This window comes from Equus przewalskii, chromosome 7, assembly GCF_037783145.1.
Source record: "Equus przewalskii isolate Varuska chromosome 7, EquPr2, whole genome shotgun sequence".
Lineage (NCBI taxonomy): Eukaryota > Metazoa > Chordata > Mammalia > Perissodactyla > Equidae > Equus > Equus przewalskii.
Genome location: NC_091837.1, coordinates 29,887,447 through 29,905,239, shown reverse-complemented (window position 1 = coordinate 29,905,239; position 17,793 = coordinate 29,887,447). Strand labels below are relative to the sequence as shown.

Genomic DNA, 17,793 nt, shown 5'->3' with positions numbered 1-17,793 from the left:
AATCAGACACCATTGAGTCCAGATTTCAGTCAACCAATCAAGAAAAGGGCTAGAGCCACTTCCTGTGACAGGAAAGATCCTGCCTCTCCCATTCTCTGCTTTCTCTGAACCTGCCTTCCTGCGATGGGAGCTGGTGGGGAGGACTAGAGTCCAGGATCCTTCACCCACCCCTTCTCTGTGCCTGAAGCTCTTGCAGTGCTGTGTCCATAACAGTCCTGTGCCTTCCCGCTGTGCCTCTGCACTCAGAAATAGCCAGCTCCATGGGGATCCAACATAGCTCATTGTGCAAGTTTTTGAGAAAAGAATTCCCACTGAGATTCAGAGAAGAAAATTTTTCCAAATGTCTCAGATGCATTTAAGAATTCCTTTCATGCCATTCAAAATGACATTCTGTCTGGGCCAAATAGCCTGCTGCCCATGAAGAAAAATTAAATTTTAAACATGAACTTTAGAGTTAGGTAATGATGGCAGGTGAGTCATGGAATCCACACGCAGAGCTTCACGTTCTCGTCAATCCACCGCAGAATAATTGCTTCTGTTGGAGAAGCAGCTTAGATTTAACCGTCAACTCAGCTCTCCCCGGGGCCCTGGGAGGAACTCAGAAGCAGCTCTGTGATTAGAATTTTAAGGAACTTTGCTCCCTTTGCTTTGGGCATCTTCAGTACAAAGAAGAAAACTAATCTGATGGAAGGAGAAATGAGCACCGTCTTCAGAACCCACTTTAATTTTTAACTTGGGTTAGGTGTCTAATGGTAATCCATCCAAAATGAAAGTAAGAGAGAGTGGTGTTCCCTGCGTCTCAAAAAATCCAGAAGCCACAAAAGAAAATATTCTTATGGTTGAGGACCAAGAACCTTTATGCTGAAGCCTATTTGAGTTGGGGGTTTTGTCATGGCAGCTCTTCCAGTTGCCTTTAACTCTCTGGAGGAGATGAGTCCTTCTCCCCACTCCAGCCAACCTGCACTGCGCACTGCACGCTGCACTCCTGGCTCCAATCAGCCCATGCTAAACGCAGCGCTCCCTAAGGTAGCCGGCCCACACTGCACTCTGCTGCGCTCCCTAACCCAGCCAGCCCACTCTGCAGGCTGCACTCCCTAATCCAGCCAGCCCACGTGGCACTCCCTCATCCAGCCAGCCCACAGTGCACGCGCACGCTGTGCTCCCTATCCAAGCAGACCAGCTGTATCTTGGCTTCCTCCCCGTCTCCATCTTATGATTTCTAGAGAAGTGAATCCTCAGAAACAAGAAAGCAGATTTGCAGCACCGCTAACAATATAAAAACCCTTGACTCCAAACAAACATTCTTACTTCTCTTTGCCCATCCCTGACCCCGCAGCCCCCACGAGATTTTTTTAAGTCTCAAAAGTATAAAACAAAAACAAAAAAATCACCATAATCTCCAGGGTTGTTTTAAATTTTTTTTCCATTATTTTCTTGGAGCTTTGAATATCTAATGTTTTCCACCTTTTTCCCTAAGGATTTCCCCCAGGGTTTCAGGGCAGAAGTGTATAAACAGCTGTGATGGGTCTTTCCTGCTGGAGAAGCACTTTCAGAGCCCTCCTCACATGAGGTCTGATTCGGATCAGGCACAGACGGATGGCTCTGTGCTGGATCACAGCATCACAGCGCCTGGTGGAGGGACACTTGGCACTTTCTGTGACCACAGAACACTGCAGTGGAGCTGGGTCCTTGTGCCCTCATTCACTAATTGCATAAATTCACCAACTTTTTAAAACTACTTCCCCCCTCAGCAAATCATTCCCAGTCATCATCTCACGGGCGAACGTAGTATTCTATCCCGGTTTCACTCTGGGTACCATTCGTGGGCTCGCAATCTCAGTGGACTCATGAGGACACTTTCTGGATTGGACGCTACCTGAGCGTGGGTGCTCTGTGGGAGGGACGAGGAAGAGGAGTGCTTATTTGCACAGTCCACTGTCAGAGGTTCATGCACCGTCCTGTGTCTTTACTGTTTTGAACTTCTAGTTCTTCTTTCATTTTCAGACACGTCAGTGAGTCAGCTGAAGTAAAATTAGCTGTGCCCTGAGATTTCTTCCAATTTTAAGAATCTGTCATAATGTTTGATATTAAACAGCCTTGTGGACAACCATGATGGGTGGGGAGGTGCTTGTGAACTATAAAAGCACAAACGAATGCAGGAGATTAGCAATTCAGCCCTCATCGTGCCTTTAACATAGCTTGTGGTGTTCCGTCATAGTTTTCAGTGTACGCCCCGTACAGGAACCATCGGATCTTTGCACACACGGCTGGTCGAATGCTGACATCCACTGATCACACGGGACTGGAGATGGTCTTCGAGGGTCTCCAGCCACTTGTAGAAGCATCTTCTCCTGCCTCATCCGCATGCTTCTCCAAGTTGGCTCCTCTCCTTTAGGTGTGTAGGCTACAGATTCCAGTCGTAAATGACGAATCACTGTCACATAGGGCAGTCTGCAGCAGACACCATGTGAAGGTGTCATGAACTTCCCAGCTGTCACGCACTGTGTTTTGTCTTTTTGAGGGGAGAGAGGCTGGTTGTCATTCGTGCTGCCCTGGACTACCAGTTCTTTATGATTTCCCCCAACATCAGTAGCTTGTTTTGTTGGTTTTTTCACTTTGCACAAGTCTCTATGGGATAATTTGTTGTGGCCTTTTCATATGCCCAGATGGCCTGACATTTTTGTTTTATCATAAAATTCAGTGGGTGGAAACTGTAGAGGGAGAAAGAATCTAACTATTAAATATGTTGAGCAAAGATCATTAAATTAGATAAATAAAAATTTGAAGGTTCTCAATTAATAGTGTAGCCGCCCCTGACATAGGAAGGGTTAATAATCACTGGAAAAAGCTTGCCAACAAACTGTGACCCGGAGGTGAGAAGGCCGGTTAGCCAATGATGGGTAAGACCCCCTGGGGGGGCAACCTAAGCCAGGCGGCGGCCGCCCGGGGGCACAGATGGAGAAACGATATCGATATCGGGAGCAAGAGGGACCGTTGCCTAAGAGACCTTGCCTGCTCTGAGATAAAAATATAGGAGCACAGCAACAACATGAAAATATCAAAACAGAGGCCAAGGGAGGGCTCCTTGAGAAATCACTAAGAATTCTTGGCATTCGCTAATTACTTCATCCAGAACACCTGTGTATGTTTAACAGATGTAAGCTATGTATATATTGAAATGCTGGTTATAATAAACTCAGAGTGGCCATCAGCCCTCTCCGCATCTATCCTGATGTGTACATTGGATTGCGATACCGACAAATAGCATCACAGTCCTAGTGTAGATTTTTTCCTGAATTCCTATCTGAAATGGGTTGGGTTGGTTCTAATTAAAATACTTTTGGGACTTTTATTTCCCTTCAGTTGTATACAATAATAGGTTTTGTTTTAATTGTTTTATTTGCATTTCATAGGGAATCAGTTCAATGGACAAATGAGGTAGAAATAAAAACAGATTAGAGACATTGGTTTCTGCCATGTGACCATGTTAAGCAATCCTGGGAATAAATACTTTTGCATTTATTTATTGTAGGATTAAACACATACTTTATATTTAACGTTTACTGCCTCGTTCTCTTTTCTGTGCTGTTTCTACATGACTTGTGATAAAATGCAATCCACGTGTGATTTATCTTCAGCCTCGTTTTGGATATTGCCTCCTGTATCAAACACTGTGTCACTACTGTTGCGTCTGACACAGAACAGGTGTCAGCTGATTCAGAAACGTTGTTAAGGCAAGTTCCATGGTGGGTAATGCAAATATTTTGCTTTGGGAACTTCTGCATTTAAAATCTTGGGATGTACTGAACAGGAGGTCCCCAGTCCAGTCTGGCGCGTGGCTTTGGGGGTTTTATCATGAATAAAAGCACGTTTCAACCACAGGCCTCCACAGGGAAGTCAGAACTGTCACAGTTCTCATTCAAACTGCAAAAAATGTTCTCAGTGCCATTGGACAGGTTGAGATAGACAGTTGCGATAGAAAAATCCAACAAGAAAATCACCATAACCAGCGTCCTTTTTGAGCAGGGTTAGCACAGCTAATTAGTACACCTGAAACCTAGTATTTGCTCTGTTGCCTCAAAAAGCGGAACCTGAAGTCAGGATTGGGGCAGGCGGCAGCCGAGCGTGTGAGAATCCTTGGAGCAGGCTGTGGGGTCCTGCGGGAGGGCGGTCCTGGGCTCCCCCAGCTAGGTGCAGACAGCACAGATCACCCTGGGGGAAGGAGCTGGTTACACTGGTGCCTGTGATCCTGGGAGACTCAGACAATGGGTCCATCACGGGAAGTGCTGGGGAACTCAATAGCAAAGTATTTCATCTTGGCCTTCAGACCCTGCGGTCAAATAAGGAACATTGGACAGAAACAGCTCTTGCTCCTCAGTGCCTGATGGGCAGCGGATGCGGGGTAAAAGGACAATTGCGTAACCTTGTCGATGGAGGCCCTTTCTGTCTCTGCCCAACATGTAAACTTCTGATGGTCAGTTTCAGAAAGTCACCATGTGCCTTGTGGGACCACAACGGGAAATTAATGTTCCCACTGTTTCTAAGGCTTGAAGACCACCCACGGGCAATGTTAGGATCTGGTCCATTGGAACGGGCTGATTTTAAGGAGTCAGAAACTCTGGTCACTCTGAGTGGTCTCAGATGCCAAGGGTCTATAACATGACCCCACCCTCCAGGGCAGTTGACTAGGCCTTTGGTGACACTTGACACAGCTGGCCTAACCAGAGCCCTTTCTCTGAGAATTTGGTCCTCGAGCCAAGAGGTTCTTTTCTCAGACTGAGCCTCTCTCTTAGATGGAGGAGACCTCAAGTCTTAGGGCCTCTGTGTGTGTGGTGGGGTGGGGTGGGGCGGGGTTCTTCTGCTTGCAGATGGAATTTCAGAGAAATCTGCTCAGCAGAGGAACACGAAGGATGCAGCCATGTAGAGGAAAGCAGAGGTGAGTTGGGACTTCTTTTCCTGAAACCCTCTATTTTATTGACTTTTCTGTCTTTAAACTTTCCTGGCTTTTACTCCTACGTCTCTGGACGCTCTTCTGGGTTCCCCTTGCCAGCTCTTCCTCCTCTTTCTTTAAACAATGTCTAAATGCAGATGTTCCTCGGGTCTCAACCCTGGGACCTCTGCTGTCACTCTGCACGTGCAGTCCCCCCTGTGGCCATGGCCCTCACGCAGATGGCTCACTGACACCTTCCCAGAGCTCATAATCTCACGCCCAGTGGACTGCTTGCATCTCCACCAGGCTGTCTCACAGGCGTCATGGTGATGATGTATCAAGGACTTGGTGTGCACTGAGCTCTTTTCATGGGCCATCTCTAGGTTAATTGTCACTACCATCCAAGCCTGGGTCTTTAGCAACACCTTCATACAAACTTAGTTCCTCCAACTGAAACCTTGCTCCTACCTCCCTCACCTCTCTTTCTTCCAAATGTCTTCCCAGCTCGGGAATGCCACTGTCATCTAGCAACTTTCCCAGCACAGAAATCTTCGGTTCTCCCCTCATCTAGTCTAACATCACATGCTGTTGTGTCTACCTCTAAAATACTTCTCCAGTCTGTCCATCTCTTCCGCTTCCATTGTCTCCACCTGCCCAAGACACCATCGCCTCTCACTGGACAACAGCAGTTCCCAGGAGCCAGGCGGGCTCAGCACGGGGTTTAGTCCTCACCGTTGCCCCAGCCAGCAGCTCCTCTCCCGCGGGTACCCGGAGCTGCTGGTCTCAGTGACCTCCTCCACTGCCCACCTGCTCAGTGGACTAGCACGCTGCCTGAGCAGGAGGCGGGGCTGCACTTGTCTTCATCTCCCCGTGGACCTTACCGCATGCTCAGCTCAGAGGTCACCTGCTGCCACACGTCGGGATCATTGTCGCTTGTCTGACTCTCTCAGGATCACTTACACATCGCTTTCTTCCCAGTGTGTGTCATTCACCAACGACAATTTCTGACAGCTTGCTTTATTCTCCCAACATATTTTTGTATTAAAGATCTTTATCTGAGTCTGAGATTGTGAAGTAAAAATTGAATTGTCTGATCTGTGGAAGAATTCGTGAGCTCCAGCATCCTCCTGCTGCAGGGACTCAGCGGCGGGCCTAATTTGACCCGGTGAGGACTGTCCTCAGATAAGCTTGTTAACAAGTCCCCCTCGGGGAGAGAGCTGTGGCTGGGTGACCACTGACACACTTAATCACACAATGGATGAGTCTCGGTGACTGAGCTGGTTTCTCCGAGCTGCCGAAGCCTTTCTGGGCTCCTGAGGAGCAAGGGGCTGTGCTTCGCGACTGTCACCAGGTTGTCCTTCTCAGAAGATAATTTAGCCTCGTACAGTCAGCCTTGAACAGCCTGTCCTTAGGACAACAATCGTGTTAACGGGAAGAGCAGAAGAAGAAACCTGACCTGCTCACAGGGCAGGCAGATGACAGCCCAGGTGGGGATAGCACTGCGTAGGGAGAGTGGCCCCCACCCTGCTCCAGACCGTCAGCCTGGAGGGTCAGGTGCAGGTGCATCTTCAGGAAATCGGGGTGTGACGAGACCCCTTGATTGCTAAATGTTGTCAATGTGTTCCATTGGGGTCCATTTTATGACGACACTGTACACTGTGTGTACCTGTTCCTGTGATAGATTTCATAATTACCAGACTACAATAACCCCTTGGGGAGCCAGTGTTCTCCCAGGGCAGACCTGGAATGAAGCATCGACCCTGTCCCTTCTCCACTCACTCCGTGAATAACCCCCATGAAAAGGACTGAGGGCTGCACTTAAGTCAAAGGTTGACTGGAGTTCCCTTCTGAAATGACAGCATGAGGACACTCCCCACCAAAACTGGTGAAGAGTTGTGTGTGTAAAAACACACCATTGAAAGTCTCTGGAAATGGTCCTTAGATCAAACAATAAATGAAGAAACATCCATTAGAGGAATCTATAGACATTCGTAAGAAATGTGAGAGTCTGTGATGTTTGAACCAAGACTGCTTCCCTCTGCCCTCCTCGCATCTCAGAGGACTGCACTCCAAATACTGCAGCCAAGAACACGGGGCTCCCCTCCCCACAGCACACAGACAGAGGACTTTCCTCCCGGGAGGAGTGGCCCTCAGATTTCTCATCCTGCCATCAGCTCCCTGTTTCTGAGGCTGAGTTCTGAGTGAGTGTCGCAGAGAGTCGGGGCTTCCTCCTCCCAGTCCTGGTTGTGGAATGGGGGCCCTCTGTGGGTGAGAATGAGGAGGCCCTGATGGACTGCCCGACCCGACTGGGAGCAGTGCTTTCCCACCAGCAGAGGCAAGCCAAGGAGGGCCGCTCCTGCCCCCTCGTTCCACCAGCGCTCACTGCTAAAGCAGGGGTGCCGTGCAGAGAGAAGCTTGCTGTCGCCCTGACATCCAGTACCAGAGCTGAGGTGCAGAGATGCTGCCGGGGAGAGGGAAGAGGGGTTCCAAATTCCTTTTGAAAGGAAGTGGCAGAGCATGGGGAAGTGGAAGCCCAGGGAGCTCTCAGGAACAGTGGAGGTTGTGGCGACAGGTGACTGGGTAGAGATTGGTGGCTTCCTGGAGAGGGCAGCTGAACTGTGGGCTGGCTGTTTGCTGGCTGGGGTGTGGCCATCTCTCAGAAGGGGACTGTCATGCTGGGCTGGCAGGAGACCCCAAGGTACCTGCCACAGGGGTGAGCACCCTGCACACAGTAACTGGGTTGAGGCTGTGCAAGGACAATAGTGCCTGGTGCCCAGGTGTGTACAACAAAGATGTGAAATCGCGAAGGAGGGAGGGGAGGGATGTCCTGCTAGAAAGCAATCAAGATGCTATCTCTTCAGTTTTACTCATTAAAACATAGTGCTGGGATTCAGTTCCTCTGTGGCCAATAGAAGTGTTGGTGTCCTGGGTTGTCTAGGTGTTTGGCGTCTAAATGAGCTTCTGTTTTCTGCATGTCTGGATGTGTGGGGCTGAGCAAAACAGAGGCCCAGAGTCTGTTTATTCAGTTTACCCTGACTGCTCCTCACATTGTCTGGGCATAGGATGCCCAGTGGGCAGTGGAGTGGGGGCAGGGCTGTCCAGTGGGCCAGGGGGTAGAAGGGGTCTTCCAGATCCTAGTCAGGAGGCTTTGCAGTCTGGGCCCAGGGTATGTAGGGAGAAGTCCAGCCTGCATTCAGCGCTTGGACAGGGGCTCTGATACGGGCCAAGCCCACCAAGGGCCCTTTGTGCCAACTCATCAGCCCAGCAGGGGGTGCGTATTACTTCTGCCCCAAATGGCCCCAGATGGGCTGGAGGTGGCAGGTCCCCTGTGCCCTGGCTCTGCTGTTCTGCAGGCCCCTGTCCTCCTCTGTGTTGTCTACCCTGTGGCTGTGTCACCTGACTCATGTATTGCATTTCTGCACATGACTCCCACATGTTCCCTGCCCTGTGCCCAACAAGTGGTCCACCAGCCCTAGAGGAAACCCAGAGCGTGTGTTCCTGAGCCAGATAAGGGTGAGCCTGAGGTCCTGTCGGGACCCAGGCCATCCTCTGAGGTGGGGTCCCCCTACCCGTTTCTACTCCATCCTGCTGGGCTGATGTCAGGGCCACCCTGCCTCTTCTCTTCCCTCCCCTGCTGTGGAAAGCAGGCTGGCTCCCTCCTGCCTCCTGCCTGAGTCTTGAATTATGATATTTTCCAAAATTAAATTACTTTGCCATAGGCTCTTCACTTAAAATGCAATTTCTCTAATTGCTCATTTTGGGATCTGATCTGATATTCCCCTAACAGGGGCTTGTGGCTAAGGCGTTAGCAGAAATTAAATATCTATATCTTTAGATCCTGTCTCCAAACACACACACACACACACACACATACATGCACACACACAGGCACACGCTCACACACCACATGTTGTGCTCTTCCTGCCAGGCTCCAGTCCCCCTTTCTCATTAGTTTCCTACTGGCAGAATCGTTTAGGTTTCCCTCTTTATTGCCTGGACTCTGTGGAACCACACCTGTCTGAGGGAGAACATTCTCATTACGTGCAGGGCCATGGGGCTCATGGTGCTAATAACACAAATCCAAGGTCACACACACACCCTCATGCCACAGGGCGGGCATGTGACATCTGAGAGGGAGCCCTCCTGTGGACTGTGGCCTGGAGACCACGTGCCAGTCTCAAGGGGCAGCTGCTCCAGTCTCCAGCTGATGGTTGCCACATGGGAAGGCATATGACAGTGTCGCCAAATGTCCCAACATGTCGAGAGACTCCAGAAAGCCACATTGTCAGTGAGACCTCCTGGTTAACAAACTGGACTCTGCGCCAGTGTCTCTCCTCCCTCATTGCCCTCCATCCCTCTGTGACCTCCGCCCAGAGATGGCTAGGGGTGCACTGTGACACCGAGGCTGACTGCGTGCACTGTGACACTGAGGCTGACTGCGTGCACTGTGACACCTGAGGCTGACTGCGTGCACTGTGACACCGAGGCTGACTGCGTGCACTGTGACACCTGAGGCTGACTGCATGCACTGTGACACCGAGGCTGACTGCGTGCACTGTGACACCGAGGCTGACTGCGTGCACTGTGACTCCCAGGTGTCCTTCCCTCTACTTGCCCTTGGGTTTGTCTGATGACGGCACCAGCAGACAATAAGTGGCTGATCCGGGGTCAGATGTGCATTGAAGTCGTCAGCGTGTGGTACTGACGGAAGCTGTGGGTGTGACTGAGGCCTCTCAGGAGGGACTGGGCAGTGAGGGGACAATAGGCACTGAACACTGGGGAGAGCAGCGTGGCTCCTCCCAGATCGTCCCCAGGCCTGAGGCTGCAGGGCCTCCAGGCATGTGACCCGTGCAGGCTCTGCCCAGAGATGTGACATGCTCATACCCATGCAGGGCACAGCGGCTCCTGGAGTTGAAGGCGCTGTGGACACCTGAGTGAGACCGGTTAGAAATGCCTGCCCTGCCTGGATCATGCCACCACATCAAGTGTGACCCTGAACCTGATCATCTCCGTTCTCCCTGGGGTGTTGTCCCCTGGGTCCTTGTCACCAGCAGCATCAGCCTTGCCGGGGCTCATTGGAATACAGAACCTCAGGCTGGCCCCTGGACCTACTGGATCAGAACCTGCATTCTGAAAAGGTCCTGGTGAGTCACAGGCAGAGGAAAGCCTCAGGAGCACTCCCTGCGTGCATCACAGAAGCCCCGCTCACCCTGAGGCCTCGGTGTGGGCTGTGGTGCCCACAGCTCCAGCTCTCTAGGAACCAATTAGAACTCCTGGTCAAAGATGTGGAAGGAACGGACTCTTCCTCCAGAATCCCCGTGAGAGAGACAAGGAATGGGCATTAAACCAAGCTAAGGGGAGGGGGCCGTAACGAGGCTCTGGGAGCTCCTGGGAAACGGTGACCAGTGACCAGCTCAGTGAGGCTAGGACCCTCGCTGGCGAGATGGGAGGAGTTTTCCTCTTGAAGAATCTGGCCAGGCTGTGAAAGAAGCCCAATGGACATGGACATGAGGGGTTTCCCAAGAGAATGCCCTAACAAGGGTGCATCACAGAGGGCACATGGGACCTGAGCACGGAGCTTCCAACAAGCTTTTCCTTCCTGCGATTTGAAGTCAGCACCCCCAGACAGAGGAAAATACGGAACGTGACAGTAGCAGACATGGTCCTATGAAGAGAGAAGAAAATGTCAAAATCACAACTGTGAGCGTCCTCAAGGGGTGAAAGAGGACACTCCAGCAGATAACAAGGATAGGATGCTATTAAAAAGAGCATGAAAATGTGATTAAAAACACAGAAGTCATAAAAACTGTGGACTCGGAAGTAAGCAAATGTCCCCGAACAGAGAGCAGGAGAGGTGTGGTGTCCTCGATGCCCACAGCTCGGTTGTCCTCCGGGCTCTGCCTTCGCCACCATCTGCCATGTTGGTCTTCTCTGTCCCTGATGGACCTCTGGCTCTGTGGGCCCCTTCTGCTCAGATCACAGTGTGCAGTGCCCTCCAGGCGGTACCTCCCCCTCACCCTGGGGCCTCCTGTTCCCTGAACTCTTCCCTCCCACGTTAGAACCACTGTGTCCTTGGTGACAGCCCGGGGCTCTCAGATGTTTGGATCTAAGGGAAAAACTACTCCCTGGACCCTCCACAGGAAGACTCCTCTTGGATAACAAAGAGAAGCTGCCGTGGCCGCGCCCAGTGCCAGGCTGGGGTCCAGGGCCTTTGGTCTGGGGAGTGCGGGGTCCACGGCTGGCCTCTCTGAGTCTCCTGGGAGAGACTGCCCGGTGGAATCTTGTGGCCAGTGTTGTTGGCCGGGCCTGCATGCTAAGCTGCCCAGCACCGGGGTGGGAATGTGGCTGCTGTGTGATTTCTGCAGAGCAAAGAAGTACAGAAACAGCCTCCGTGAATAATTTAGTGTAAGACCTCCAGTTAGCCACGGGGTTCCACCAGGATTCAAGTAAATTAAAGGCAATTTCCTCCAACTTTCATTCTCAAAGTTGTCCACAGGGAGGGGTCCACTGGCATTCAAATGCAGCAGCAGGAGGAGAGAGAGAGAAAGGGAGAAAAAGACAGAGAGGGAGGCAGAGAGGGACAGACATGGAGAGGAGAGAGAGGTGTTTTCCAGCTGCTTGCTCCTTCCACAATTTCTGGGTTCACCTGATCTGATTGTTGTGTGTTCCCCGTCTCCCCACCTAGCAAATCAGCAGACCTACTGACTGTCAAGGTTTTACTGAAAATGTCCTTGTGCCGGCAGCATCGCCCTGGTAGGCCAGTGAATGGAGCCAGTACACACCTCTCTTTCCCTGCCTGCTGTTGACGATCTCCTCCGCCCCCAGAGCCTGGAGGTAAGGCGCCTCGCCCGCACCAGCTCTTGCTCCAAAGCTGTTCATTGGGAGAAACGCTGAGTGTCAGCCCCCCAGCAGGCCCAGCCCCTGTCAGGTCTGCTCTGAGCGTCAGGGTGGACGGCACAGCGAGGGCGAGGCCCCTTTCCCATAAGGGAATCTGCCCACTCTTCTCTCTTTTCACCCAGGATCATGAGATGCATGGTTCACACCTGTGTTATGTGTGGGCTCTGTCCACCTGAGCCACCAGCTTCCCAATACCTGGGAAACAGAATTTGTGTTATCCTGTGTTATTCCACGGGTACACAACTGAAACCATGAGCATTCATTTCCAGAGGACGCCCCCCTCCCCGCAAGGCCCTCGGGGCTGCTGAACGTGCCTCAGGACCATGACTGGGGCTCTGTCAACTGAGCCACCCAGAGAAAACTCGAGATTCCTCCCCAGGCCCGTTTCCTCCTCACCTTGCCCATCGGAGAAGATCCACTCTGCTGCTTCAGGCAGACTTCTGGGCGTCCCTGGGACTCTGTCCAGCTGTGCATCCTTCCTCTCCTGGCCAGAACGCAGGTCCCTCAGGATGGCCCTGGCCCTGTGTCCACTGCCGTTCCTCCACGTCTGCCATGCTGCTTGGCACACGGTAGGCGCTCGGTGAGTGTTCGTCATGATTTAATAATCCCCCGGGTTACACACTCACCGTCTCCTGCTTTGGAATCCCATCGGCGGGGGGGCCTGAGGTTCAGCTTTGTCAGAGTCGCAGGGACGGGTGAGGCTGAGGGTGAACATGAGCACCCTCCTCCAGGTGCTTGTCCTGGGCACCATCACCGAGGGGGTCCTTCCTCCCGTTGGCTGCAATTCGCTGGGCCGTTTGTGCTGCTATGAATATTTGATGGGCCCAGCTGTGCAGGAGGGAGCCTAAAAGCCATCCATAATTCATCACGGGGCGTGCGCGTGAGGCAGCAGCGTGCGCCCTTCAGAACGGCCTCCTGCGCAGACGGCAGCCTCTCCAGGAGGAAAGGCCCCAGGGCTCATCCTGCATCACGAGCTCATGGACCAGCAGCACGAAAGGCAATTCAGCGACCCTCTCGCTGAGGCCCTGGAAGCTTCTGGCAGCCACTAGATTCTCAGAGGTGGTCACTCACAGATGCCTGAGCTCTACCATGTCGGCCCAACCGCCCTTGTGCTGACCTTCGGCCTCCTCACTCCCTCTCCGCATGACCCTCTGAGGACCTTCTCTTCCCTGCAGGGCCCACATTGACACCACCCATGTCCCCACTAGGACGTGAAAGCCATGGGCATGGGGCCTGGCCGGGCTTATTAGCTGCTGGGTCCCCAGCACCCATGAAGGAATGAGTGAAGGAATGAAGGAGAGAATGAGTGAATGAGCGAACGAGTGCATTAGCTGCGCAAACACCAGCCCCTTCTAGAGCGCGGTTCTCACACTGTCGCAACCCCGCGAGTGACCCAGGAGCGTGTAGAAGGCAAAGGCCTGGGCCTCTCTCGCTCCTAGTTCTGACCGGGAGTCTGGGCAGGGTCCAGGCATCTGCGTTATGGACCAGGCCTTCCAGAGGCTTCCGACCTGAGTCAGGTGAGGTCCCCTCTGGTAGAAAGACGCTCTTCCAGGACAGCAGAGCGCGGAGCTGGAAGCCGTGTCCCTCTCGCCCCCTCCAGCCCGGGCTCCTGACAAACTGCTCAGACTGCAATGCAGGAGCCATTTCCCACTCTGCTCCCCTCTCTCTGCGCCACTCAGGGATCCCGAGAGGACCCAGATGAGGATGCGGCTCCAGCTGTCTTCCTTCTGCAAACCCCTGAGGATTCCTCTCCAGGGAGGATTTTGAGTGGGGCATGAGGAATATGCGTGTCTTCCAGGGAGAGGCTGTCTGAGACCACAAGCAGGGAGGGAGATCCGTGTTCAGAGAGGCTGTTTGTCACCAGTGGGGGTCGGCGTGGTCAGGACGGGCCGGCAGAGGACCTGCAGGACTGGACAGAGCGGACGGGTGTGGACAGCTCTCCTCCCCTCTGCTCAGGGTGCATCGTAGTGCAGGCCGGCGTCCCGGGTGTGCTGCTCTCGCCTGTGGCCGGAGGGGGTGGGGTTGTGGGCCTGGAGGAGCTGGCGGGAGGCCCCAGTCTGGGTGGGACGAGCCCGGCAGGGCAAGACCAGAGTGGGTGGAGTTGGGGACTGGAGGGCTCCCTGCATCCAGCCCTCTGCGTGCTCTCTGCCGGCATCGGGGTGCACAAGCCCACCAGCTCCCCAGACACACAGGAGCACGTGTGTACACACTCAGACACACACACAGACACACAGGAGCACGCATATACACACACAGGCACACATACAGACACACAGGAGCACATGCACACAACCATACACACAGGAGCACATGTGTGCATGTACGCACACACACTACAAAGACACAGGGGCACATGCATACACATACACACACATTCAGCAGCACATTTGTCCACATGTGCATGGGAGCATGCGTGCACACACAGGAGCACATGTGCATGCACACACAGGAGCTTGTGTGTACACACACAGGAGCACAGGTATGTGCACACACGCGGGAGAACACACACACACAGTGCTGGAACACCATCACCAGTGTGCTGTCTGCTCCCCCCCGTTGGAAGGCGCTGCCCGAGTTGTCCCACACCTCCCCCATCAGCACACTTCGAGAAGCGGGTCCTGACCAGCTCCAGTCCATTGCGGGAAGCAGCCCTCAGACACGGGGACAGCTGCGGGCTCATGGTCCTGAGAACCTGGCTCTCCTGCCACTGGGAGGGCTCACGGAGGACGCCTGGAACCCCCTCCGTCACCTCTTCAGACAGTCAGGAGCCTGCTTTCCCCAAAACTGGAAGGTTGGAGCCATAGGAAATGTCCCCATCATATCAGAAAACTGAGGACTCTGCAGAATGTTCTGGAACCTTCAGTGAGTGGGAGCTGCTGATGCTGGTGACGGAGACTGGACAGGCTGTGAGGGGAGCATGGGGACCTAGAGAAGCTTTGGGGACACATCGGCACATTTACAATTTGTGCCTAAATTTGCTCCTCCTTGGAGACCTGGCCAGGCTCAGAGCGATCAACAGACAGGACACCTGTCGCCAGTCAATCGCTTGATCGCTGGATGAGTCAGTGGATCAATGCGCCGACTGCCCTCTGAACCGAGGGTGTGTTTCCTGGGACGGGAAGATGGTGAGGAGGCCCGACGCGCCCTGTGCGCTCAGCGCCCTGCTCCCCCAGCCAGCGGCGGCCTGGTGAGCAGGTGGGAGCTGTGGGGGGGCATCTGGGACCTGCTGCCCCCGGGGTTGCTGACCTGCAGGGCTCCTTTGTGAGGGGGAGAAAATGCTCCCAGGAGGAGGAGGCCTCCTCAGGGCCCAGGCTGGCATTTTGCCAGTGTGAGGTGTCTGGACGGAAACCTCTAGAGGGGAACTTCCCAGGTCAAAGGGCGTCTGCACACAGGGATTATCACAAAAGTGCCCCCGGGGGTTCCACCCACAGCCTCCCTCAGAGTCTGGGTTAGCGGAGCAGGCCCCTGGTCCTTGGAATGAGAAACCCCAACTGAGTCGCCCCATCCCTGCATCTGGGGTGTGGCCTGTGGGAGGGGCTGGCGGGCAGCTGCGGGGTCCCTGGGGTCTGGCTGTTTCTCAGTCCCCTCCTCATGCCCCCCACTGTCTGCCCCCCCTGAGGGCCTGGCCGCGAGGTGAAGGGTCCAGGGGTCACTTGAAGGGAGGGGCTGCAGCTGGGCCATCCCAGGGGAGGGGGCCGATTATGAAAGGCCCTCAGAGAGCCACACAAGGCAGCCTTGTTGGGTATGAGCTCCCCCCAAGCTCGGGCTTTCCTCCCCCGTGAGCAGGAAGGGGCGACCCAGACCGAGGTCAGATGGCCTGCACTGTGTGGGGTCCCTGTGGTCTATTTCCAGCTCCAGCCTCTGGCCCTGCACACACAGGGGCATTAAAGGAAGCTGCTTGTAGCATGAGACATCCGCCCTGTGGCCCTTCCTGCAGCTGTGTCCTCACTAAGGGAAGGTGACCGAGCCCAGAGTGGGAGGGGTCGGAGGGCCCAGCTGTGAGTGTGGACCAGGCTGAGGCCTCATCACCAGCCAGGAGGCTCCCTGGAGACCCTGGGGCCAGAATGACCTCCCTCTACAACCTTCCCTGGCTCCCCATTGCTGTGCAGGGGAGTCCATGCTCCTCACCCAAGGTCCCCATCATAACCTCCATCAGACGCGCCCCCACTCCTCCTGGGCTTCACCCTTGACCCCCACCCTCTGTCTCTGGGTTGAGACCAGGAGCCGCCCCAGGGCAGGGTCAGGAGTGACACCCTCTGAGCCTGGGTGTCCACAAGACTCTGCAGGCTGCACGTTCAGCAAACATGGGCCCAGGGGTGCGCAGGGCGAGACGGCAATGACACCTGACCCCAGCACACAGTGAGCCGGACGCCATTGCAGCTGAGAGGTCAGAGTGCCTGGACCATCGGGATGTGGTGGATGTCGGCTGGCCCTGAAGGTCAGCAGAGCACAGCCCAGGAGCAGACCCTGCCCCAATGGCCCAAGTCTCACCCCCTCCAGGTGCCAGCAGGGTAGCCGGCCGGTCCCCATGGCCTCTCTGGACCTGGCTTCCTCGTCTGGGCCGTGGGGATGGAGTCGCAGCAGGCTGGCCTGGCACGGTTGTTTTGAGTATGACTGAGCGAGCCCCTGGGACGCACGGCCCTCCTGTCACTAGAAGCTCCACGTGGTGCCAGGACTTCCCTTCCGGGATCAGTAAGAGTAATGACAAATGCTCCCGCCTCCTCCCAGGGAGCAAACGATCTCCAGGTCATAAAGGGCAAGAGCAATAGGCCACACTCTGCGAAGACGACGCCTCCGAGATCTAAATCCACACTATGGACAGTGGCCTCCGGGGTGTTGCCATCCAGTCTCGGGAATGAGAAGGAAGCCTCCAGACTCCGCGTGCAAACTCAGGAGGAGCATCTCTGTGGCTTCAGCGGCTGAAGCACCCCTGCCTGAAAGCTCCCTGGTGTCAGACGCCCCGTGAGGGGAGGCGGGGACAGAGCCCACCCCTCTCGGGGTCTCTGGAAAGAGCATCATCTGCGGGAGCATCCGCCAGCCCTGCCTCCGTGTCCTCCCTCCTGCTCCAGGGGCGACCCTCCTGGGAGCCTCACAGGGAAGGGCCATGGCCAAAATGAGGGAGGGGCCCAGGTGCCAGGTGTCTCCGCAGAGCCTGTCCCGGCGGAGGCCGCACCCCCCACCCCTGCCCTGAGACCACGGTAGTCACAGTGACCATGGATCCTCGCAGCTGCTGCCTCCATCAGGGTCGGTGCGGGAACAAAGCACCCAGGGATGCAGGTGGGGTGGGGCTTAATGCAGGGAATTGGGTGCTCACAGAGCTGGGGGGCAGGCTGAAGGAGTGGGGTGCCGGCTGAGCCCACAGGGACTACTCGGGGTCACGGCAGACCTGACGCCAGGGAGCCCCCTCTCCCAGGGCTGGAATTAAATGCAGACCCTCCTAGACCAGTGGGGTGGGCCCAGCCTTCTCCCTTCATCTCCACCTGCTACCTGTTCTGAGCACTGTCCGTGTCCCTGAGTCACCTGGTGCAAGGAGGCCCCTGAGACAGACCCCGGACGAGGACGCCTCTGAGTCCAGCACGGTTGCCGGGACCGCTCCTCACAGGAGGCAGAACACGGGCCCTTCTCCTCCCCCCACAGCAGACCCCGAGAGCGGGGCGCCCTGAGGACCGGCTGGCCAGGCCCCTCCCTGGGGAAAGTGACCAGAGGTGAGGGGGGCCTTGGCTGAGAGGTGCAGTGGGAGAGACAGGGATGTCATGGGCTCAGATACCAGCACGTGGCCGGGGTAGAGGGACAGCCTGCAGGGGCAGTGACAGAGCCAGCTAAGTGAAGCAGGACTGAGTTAATGAGTCAGGAGCAACACTCCAAAGATTCACAGAAATAGTTTGGGGGAGGCTGAGGCACAAAGGGAAATGTATTGGAAAACTTAGTATTCACCAGCTTCAGGCACAGTTTAATCCAGCAGCTAG

General features: G+C 54.7%; 1 long non-coding RNA gene across 4 annotated transcripts; it reads left to right on the top strand.

Moving 5' to 3' along the window:
• The first annotated feature begins 9,511 nt into the window (after positions 1 to 9,511).
• LOC139084777 (uncharacterized) lies at positions 9,512 to 15,738 on the top strand. Of its 4 annotated transcripts, none has more exons than XR_011542485.1 (4): positions 9,512 to 11,335; positions 11,616 to 11,764; positions 12,207 to 12,407; positions 13,507 to 15,736. It is a non-coding gene; the product is annotated as an uncharacterized lncRNA (long non-coding RNA). The 4 variants fall into 4 exon arrangements; XR_011542486.1 differs by having other exon boundaries at positions 9,540 to 10,750; positions 13,507 to 15,738; XR_011542488.1 differs by having other exon boundaries at positions 9,540 to 10,750; positions 11,674 to 11,764.
• The last annotated feature ends 2,055 nt before the right edge of the window (positions 15,739 to 17,793 follow it).